Source organism: Gossypium raimondii, chromosome 1 (assembly GCF_025698545.1).
Source record: "Gossypium raimondii isolate GPD5lz chromosome 1, ASM2569854v1, whole genome shotgun sequence".
Taxonomy (NCBI): domain Eukaryota; kingdom Viridiplantae; phylum Streptophyta; class Magnoliopsida; order Malvales; family Malvaceae; genus Gossypium; species Gossypium raimondii.
This window is the reverse complement of record NC_068565.1, coordinates 19768675-19778626: the sequence shown is the minus strand read 5'-3', so window position 1 is coordinate 19778626 and position 9952 is coordinate 19768675.

The window sequence follows — 9952 nt, the reverse complement described above, 5'->3', positions numbered from 1 at the left end:
TATTCATATAAATAATAGGTATTTAGATATTTATTCACATCTGCTCTAAAACCATAACAAATAATACTTTTAAATTTTAAATATTATTCGAATCCCCTTTTTGAAATGTAAAACATGAGTGAGGAATTTGATGAAGGATAAATATTGGGGGGCATTGAAGAGAGGCCGTTAGCACATGCCATCCAATGATGCTACATCATTTTCTCTTTTCTCCCATAAACAATCTCTAAAAATAAAAAAAAACCTGACTGAAGGTTAAGTTTATTACTTTCTTTTTAATATTAATTTAATTGCTCTACTAAGCTGAATTAAAACCTACATCTTTTTTTTCTCTCAATGAATTCTTTTAATTAAATTTGGTTCTCAATTTTAAAAATAGACAGAAACAGCAATTAATATGTTAAATTTTCAAACACAACTCCTATAATAATTCATTTGAACTTGAACTTGTTTATTTTTATTTTGAATTTTAAAACTTTTAAAATTATTTATTAATGTAACGTATAAGACAAATATTGATACACCTGAATTATCGGTGAATTACCACGCCAACATCGTTAAAAATTTAATATTTTAGGTGTTTAAAAAACCTATTTGACTTTTAACTTAAAAGGAATAAAAGTTAAATTAACCAAAATATATATATAATTATACTTTTTTTTAATCAATTATCTTCTTCTCTTTTATTTTTTTCAATATAAATTTATGAATTGGTATCTAATAACATTTCCCATTTTCCTTGGTAACTTTCTTTGTGAATATTAAAAATAAAACTACGTATTATAATTATTGAGAGTAGTAAGTAGGTCCAAAGCATGGGCGGTAGGACCCAGGTTACGTGTAGGCAAGAAATGTGGGCCAAGTGGGTTCCCAAAGAAAAGCATTGGGACAAGCCCACGTTGAGCAACCACATATATCAACCGCCCTTTGATTGGGACGTCACCTATTACATGGAACTAAACTCCACAATCTTGACTCCTCCATAAAAATAAAAAATAAAAACAATTTCATATTTATAAAATAAAAATAACACCTTAAATTTTAATTAAAATATGAGTTGATTATTATTTAAAAAGTAGGGCAACAATGGACGGTGAAGTTAATAAAGTCTAAACAATAGTGAATCATTTTTATATTTTTACTAAAGTGATGCTTTGTCTCTTTATGTAAACTTTTTTTGTTCTCTTTGTACTTTTTTTTCTTGGTTTTCTCTTATGCCTTAGTTCATGGAGATTGATAGTATTTATACAGAACAAAGGAACATGTCAAATGGCCCTACAGATTGCAATGAAAGCTTCCAACTCCTAGGGCTGCAAAGATATGGGAAGTTAAACCCACATTTCATGTCTAAGAAAGGTATTAACCGGGATATTTGAAAGTAGTTATTCTAAAATTTTGCCCTTTCAAAGGTACGATTGATATTTTCTAGTTGGAATAGAATATTTTCTTTTTTACTTTTAGCAATGAAAACGATAAAGGGTTGAGGTTCAGTGTCCATTGTAATTTTCCACACTCAATCCGTTCGTCAAAACCAGATATGAAGTGCCAAGAGCCGAGCTGTTGAAAACACTAAACCTTTCTTTTTAAACTAACATCTTGCTTAGGTGGCTACCCATTTACTAGAGAGGCATTCAACTAACTAGAAAATATATATAATTGAAATCAAAATTTTTAAAATGGTACCACCCCACTTTAAAAGTTTAAAGGTACGAGTTTATAACCTTTGAAGGCGGTTTAGAAAATATTCATAAAATCAAACGAAATTTCCTTTCGCGTTACTGCTCGAGCTTGTAGTTTAAAACTCTACTTAATTTTATTTGAAAGTACCATAACCCACGATTGATTATAAGCCAACAAGGTCGTCAATAAACATTCGAAGTGCAAAATATTGTTTCAAAATACAATTTAATGATTTTTAAATGGTGGCATCTAATAATCATCCTAATACCCCCAGTAATTACATGTTACCCACGAAACACAAAGAAGGCTCACAAATGGCCGATCAATACATTCAGCCTAAGAACCTAAAAATAAGAAGAAATAACGGAATAAGTTTGTAAGAACTTAGTGAGTTCCTGGGACATACATCCCACAATACATACCATCAGGCAATAAAAGGTCAGACTCGAACTGACGAGCCAACACGCCATACTTGGCGAATACAACTTTCTATGATCTGAAGTATCCACTAGCGAATACTACCGCAATCAAACTTAGCTTACCAGCTTACACTATCTATTTTTGAAAACTCGCCTATGGTGAATACGCCACTTGCATGACTACTCTTTTACACTATCAGACTTACTGTTTATTTTACATGCAACGTGCACTAATATTTTCACGCATACACCCTTTTTCCCACATACCCCCTTCCTTGCGCTAGCTTTTGATCCCAGTTTTGAAGAACCATTTTTCCTATATTTTCATACCGCTCATTAGAGATTTTTACCATTCATCACCTTCGTACCCTCCTAACTTTCCTTCTTGTTTCCGAACACTCATGTGTTCCCCAACAAGGTCAAGTTTTTCACTAGTCATGGTTTGCACTCATACCGGAGACAAAACGTAATATATTGTGTCTTCTTTTTATCATTATTCAAAACATCCCTCTATTGTCTCCTTACCCCAGTCTAGATACGGAGTTTGTGCACCAAGAAATGAGTATTTATACCATTTATATGCCAAGTTTCTAGGTTTGTTTCACGTTTATACCCTTGCATGCAATGACTCTTTGACCACATTTCTATAGACACGAACCCCAAAGACAAAGGATGAAACCACTTACTTGGTTGTACGGTGATAACAATGAACCGAAATAATGCAGATTTACAAACTTAAAGTACATAGAAACTCACCTGAATACTTTACTCAGAGCTTTGTCTACTCTATTAGTTCGTTCCCTTTGTTATTGGGACCTTTTCCCATTTCTTTGGCTAAAACAATAAAACAACCTCTTTAAACAAAAAAAAAATAATCAAAACTTTATGAAGTGTTAAGAATCTATAGACATGCAAACAATTTTTAGGTAGAAGTTTCCTTCCTACCTAGTATCTAAATGAAAATCCTACTAAACCACTATTACAGTAACCTCTTCCTTCCTGGTAAAACTTAAAAGAAGGTTTAAGAGTTTACCAGTAAATGGATTAGGACAGAAGCTCTCCTAAGCTTAACAGACAACACCTTCATTATCAACGAAGAACTCTCCTAGTTTTTCTTCAATAACAACGAAGTCTAGTAAAGAAGATTAAACTAAAATATTTTCTCCACTATCAAGTTATCCTATTTATAGATAACTCACATCCAAATCCCACTCAAGATTTACTCTAATTATTACTTTTTCTCACACGCTTCCACTAATTAATCACATTCTACGAGGCTCTTCAGGTGTCCTAATTACTGACATGTTACCTCCACTAGGATACTAGATAATTTAAACATGTCCCACTAACTACTATGCTTACATCAGCAACAACACAAAAACACAAGTAATAGACTTATTAGTGAGAAGGCCCGCCTAATAAGGTTTTCACCACCATCAAGAACTTGCCATCCTCGAGTAGAACTCCGCAATTTTGGCGAAATTCTACAAAATGCTTAGCCATGAAGTTACCAACCTTATATGGTCTAAGCTTCACAACTTAAGCAGTCTTTGCCAATGTAGTCTCTTGAATCGAACTTGTTCTCCAAACTTGGGCGTAACATCTATGGTCTGTTATGGACAAACATATATGTCTCAAAGACTTGTCTATGGGAGAAATGTTGGAAGAGACTAACATATATGCCTCAAAGTCTAAGTTTTGGGTCCATGTCTCTAATATTCCTCTACATCGATTAACCAAAGAAAATATTGTTAAGGTAGGGAACCTTTTTCCTTGTCTTATGGAACTTTATTTCTAAACCAATACACCTAGTTCCTTAATGATAAAACTTGAAGAGTTCATTGGTGAAACCTTGAAAATCGAGTTTAAGCGTAAGCGATCATGTAATACCCTTAACCTACATCCGTCGCCGGAATAGGGTTTCAAAGCATTACTAATCAAACATACATAATTTCAAAACATTTTAAATCATATAATATTCAAGTCAAAACTAATCAAACTCATACATATTGTCCCTTATTTACAATCAATCCACAAAATGACTAATAATTAGACACCTTAGGTACATGCCGACACAAAAAGGATAAATATCACCATGTTTGAGTACGGGACCGTTGTTGGATGCTGAATCGACGATCAAAATTAAGTATCTAACCTGCGTACAGAAAACAAAACCGTACGCTGGGTAAAAACTCAGTGGTATTTCTATAATCTGAATATCAAAAAAATATAAAATCACAAACATACAATCTAAATATTACAACAACCATATCACATTCCATTTGTTTCACAATATCTCAATTCTCATATTTGCTATATAAATAGTTTTTCACAATATAATACATATATCATTTAGGCAATAATTTTGTTCACTCTATATCCAATTCATGAATACACAATTCATGTGTCTCAATCCAAATTTCAATTCACTGTCCCATTTTCATTTCACATACAATATCATCTAACATCAATCATAATACAATTTCAATTAATTACCCTATTAACACGACTCGGACTCGGACGGATACACGGATCCAACCAAACACACCAGTTTGGCACCCAGTGCCTCATCGGATAATTCGAAGTAATAATTTGACACCCAGTGTCTCATCGGCTAAACCAAAGTAAATTGGCACCTAGTGCCTCATCGAATATATCCGAAATAATAATTTGACACCCAGTGTCTCATCGAATCGAAGTAGAAGAAATCCCTGAACTCTTCCAATCCTATGGCATGCTATCTATATCCGACTCAGCCCGATATGGTTAATAGGGTTTCAATTCACTTTTCGAATACAACCAATATTCAATTCAATTCAAATAATCAATATATATTCAATATATATATACCAATTCAATCAATATAAATTCAATAAATTCATCACATACTAAATCAATCTATTTCAATTGCAAAACACAATAATTCTTACCTCAACACTTACTATATACATTCAATTGAATTATAACAATTAATAACTAGCTTAGGAATATAGAAATACAAACAATAAATTTCGAGCTATTCCTCGTTGACTTTATCTTTTTCTTTTTATTCGAGGGTTCTGTACAACGTTAGCTACGAAATTAAAATAATTAAAAATCATGAATACAACACAATTCAATTTCAGACTGAAAATTTTAATTTTTACTCAATATTTGCCTAAATTTCAATTTAGTCCCTAAACCGAGACTAATTTTATTTCTTCAAAATTAATCTTATATTTTCATATAAATTCCACTTTAGAATAAATTCAACTCCCTTTTTCACATAAATTCCTAAAATTTCGAATTTTTCACAATTTAGTCTCTATTACTCAAAATTTACAATTTATTCTATAATTCAATCTTTTTCATTTATAACTTAAAAATCTATCAATTTAATCTCTAATTCTAAAATTATTCAACATAGACAACACTTAAAAACTCAATAATTTCTAAAATTTTGACATGGGTCGGGTAGTATTTAATACCAGGATTCTAAAAACATAAAAATTACAAGAAAAATGGACTAAATTGAGTAACCAATTGAACTTGAATCTTTGAAATCCCTAGCTTTGCCCTTTCTCCTTTTCTTTCCTTTTTCTTTCTTTTTCCTTTTTGTTTCGTTTCTATCTTGTTTCTTTTACTATTTCTTTTTCTTTTATTTTGTTTTATTATACATTAAGTTATTATTATATAATATAATATATATACTTAATACTTAAGGAATTTATTTTATAATATATATAATAAATTCACAAATATCTTATTTATGCCGCCTCATTTAATGCCAATGTCATAATTGCTTCTTTAGTCCCTTTAATTTTTCTTTAATCTATGATTCAACTTTTACCCTATATCCAATTTAGCCTTTTTACCTAATTACTCTTAATTCATGTAAATTCACCTAAAAACCTTAATTAACTACACAACTAAGTCCGTAAATATTTCTAATAAATATTTACGAGCCTAATTTACAGTAACAAAATTTTGAAAATATATTTTTTGACACCCGTGACTATAGGGTCGTTATAATTCTCCCTCCTAAATAAATTTCATCCTCAAAATTTACCTGAAAAGAGGTGGGGGTACTAAGATATCTCATTGTCTTTTCCGATTCCCAAGTCACTTCCTCAACACTATGACTACGCCATAATACTTTCACTACCGGAACTCGCTTATTATGCAACTCTTTCACCTTACGTGCTAAAATCTCAACCGGTTCTTCTTCATATGACAAATCAGGTTGAATTTCAATTTCCTTAGTCAAAATAACATGAGATGGGTCCGATCGATATCTTCTGAGCATTGAAACGTGAAAAACATCATGTATTTTCTATAATTCAGCAGGCAAAGCTAAACGATATGCAACTGGTCCCACTCTTTTCGTGATCTCATACGATCCAATAAAATGAGGACTCAGTTTCCTTTTTCGGCCAAATCTCAAAATTTTCTTCCAAGGCGAAACTTTAAGAAATACTTTATTGCCAACAAAATATTCAATATCTCGACGTTTCAAATCTGCATATGATTTCTGTCTGTCAAAAGTTGCCTTCAATCTGTCTCAAATTTTCTTAACAATGTCTTCTGTTTCTTGGATTAATTTCGGCCCGATTATTTTTCTTTCACTCAATTCCATCCAACAAATAGGTGATCCATATCTACAACCATATAAAGCTTCAAACGGAGCCATTTGAATACTTGATTGAAAATTATTATTGTATAGAAATTCAATTAAAGGTAAGTAACGCTCTCAACCTGATTCAAAATCAATAACACAAGCACGAAGCATATCTTCCAAAATCTGAATAACTTGCTCAGATTGTCCATCAGTCTGTGGGTGAAAAGTTGTGCTAAAATTAAGTCGTGTACCAAGATTCATGCAACTGTTTCCAAAATCTCAAAGTAAACCGCGGATCTCAATCAGAGATTATCGACATAGGAACACCGTACAATCTTACAATTTCTTGAATATAAACTTCAGCAAGCTTTTGAATTGACCAATCAGTCCTGACTGTAATAAAATGAGTCGATTTCGTAAGTCGATCAACAATCACCCAAATAGCATTTTTCTTACTTGCCGATAAAGGTAATCCTATTACAAAATCCATTGTGATACAATCTCATTTCCATTCAAGAATAGTAATAGGCTGAAGTAATCTGGTAAGAACCTGATGTTCTGCCTTAACTCACTGACAAGTTAAATATTTAGCCACATTCTCGACTATATCTCTTTTCATTCCTGGCCACCAATAAGATTTTCGCAGATTACGATACATTTTCGTTCCTCTAGGATGCAAAGCAAAAGGACTATCATGAGCTTCGCGAAATATCAAATTTTTCAATTCAGAAACACCTGGAACACATATTTAGTTACGAAATCTTAAACAACCATAATCATCCATACTGAAATTTTCTAATGTACCATTCTGAACCATTTCTCTTTTCTTCGCTAACTTGCATCCTCTAACTGCGCTGACTTGATCCGATCTAACATCACCAATTTGATTTTTAATTCAGCTAATAGATTTCCATCATCATTGATACTGAGCTATGCAAACATTGCTCGTAATTCAATCACTACTTTTCTACTCAATGCATCAGCTACAACATTAGCTTTACCAGGGTGGTAATCAATAACACAATCAAAATCTTTCAGAAGCTCTATCCAATGACGTTGTCTCAAATTCAACTCCTTTTGAGATAGGAGGTATTTCAGACTCTTGCGATCGGTATAATGTAACACTTTTCGCTGTATAAATAGTGTCTCCAAACCTTTAAAGCAAAAACCACAACAACTAAATCTAAATCATGTGTCGGATAGTTGCGTTCATGCGCTTTTAATTGACGAGACGCATAAGCAATCACTTTCTCGTCTTGCATCAAAACACAACCAAGACCACTCAAGAATGCATCAGTATAAATAACAAAATCCTTTCCCGATTCTGGTAAAGTCAAAACTGGCACGTCAGTCAACATCACTTCAATTTCTCAAAACTTTCTTGACACTGATCATCCCAAACGAACTGAACATTCTTATACAACAACTTTTTCATTGGTAAGGCTATCTTCGAAAATCCATTTACAACTCTTCGGTAATAACCAAATAGTCCAAGGAAACTACGAACCTCTGACACATTCCTTGGTGCTTTCCACTGAACAATTGACTTGATCTTTTTCGGATCAACTCTAATTCCATCTGCAGAAATAACATGACCCAAAAATACAACCTCTAATAACCAAAATTTACAATTACTAAGCTTCCCGTATAATTTTTTCTCTTGCAACACTTGTAAAACAATTCTAAGGTGTTGCTCATGCTCGGATTCAGATTTCGAATAGACCAAAATATCATCAATAAAAACTACCACAAATTGATCCAAATACAGTTGGAAAATAAGATTTAAAAGATCCATAAATGCTGCTGGATTATTTTTCAATCCAAAAGGCATCACTAAAAATTCTTAATGACCATACCTTGTACGAAATGTCGTTTTCTGTACATCACTTTCTTTCACTTTCAACTGATAGTAACTTGATCTCAAATCAATCTTTGAAAAGACAGAAGCTCCTTTTAGCTGATCAAATAAATCATCAGTACGAGGTAGAGGATATCGATTCTTAATCATCAACTTATTCAATTGTCGATAATCAATACAAAGCCGCATCGAACCATCTTTCTTTTTGACAAAAAATACTAGAGCTCTCTAAGAGGATACACTAGGGCGTATAAAACCACGATCCAATAAGTCTTGCAATTTTACTTTTAATTCTTTCAACCCCACAGGTGACATACGATAGGGGGCGTTGACACCGGAGCCATACCAAGAAGTATTTCATTGCAAACTCAACCTCTCGATCCGGTGGTAATCCCGATAATTCATTGGGAAACACATCAGGGAATTCACAAACAATTTGAATCTTACTGCACTGACTATCAACAAAATTCGAGTTGATAACATAAGCTAGAAAAGCTTCACAACCTTGATGAAGATGTTTATTAGCTATAATTACTGAAATGATACGAGTTGAACCACTTGTTCGAATACCATTCACCTCAATCTTATCAACGTTTTCACTCTGAACAACAAATTTCTTTTTACAGCAATCCAGAATCACCCCGTGCTCTGTAAGCCAATCCATACCCAAAATAATATCAAAATCACCAAACGGAATTATCAACAAATCAACAGGGAAGGTCATATTCTGTGTCATTAGCAGACATCTACTGTACACCTGATCCACTAACACAGATTGTCCCAATGTGCTAGACACCACCTTCCATACTCTAGACATCTTAGATTTGAAACTTATCGACTCAACCAATTTAGTATTAACACATGAAAGTGAAGATCCCAGATCTATCAAAGTATAAACAGGTTCTCAATGTAATAAAAATATACCTGTCACCACATCATTAGCATCACCATCCTCACGAGTCCGTACAACATAAGCTCGAGCTGGCGTTCTGGCCTCTGACTGTTAAGTAACAATATCATTTCCCTTTCTAGCACTTCTCGAAAATGAACCTTTTCGACTCGACCTGCGGCCTCTAGAAGTAGGCATAGATCTCTGAGAAGTATCAGATGTAGCATTTTCATTCTTCGGACAATCTCTAACAAAATGTTCTATAGATCCACAGCAAAAACAACCTCGAGTTAATTTTCAGCATTCACCAAGGTGTTTTTTCCCACAGTGATCACAATTTAGAATATCAGTATCCCTAGATGGACCTCGTACACTACCCGTAGACACAGTCGGTTGTCTATCACGATTTCTATCAGTTCTGTCTGACTTAAAATTTGATCTCCAGCAACCACAGAATTCTTTTGATCTCTTCGATTGTGCATTTGAACTAATAGCTCTAGAATGTATCC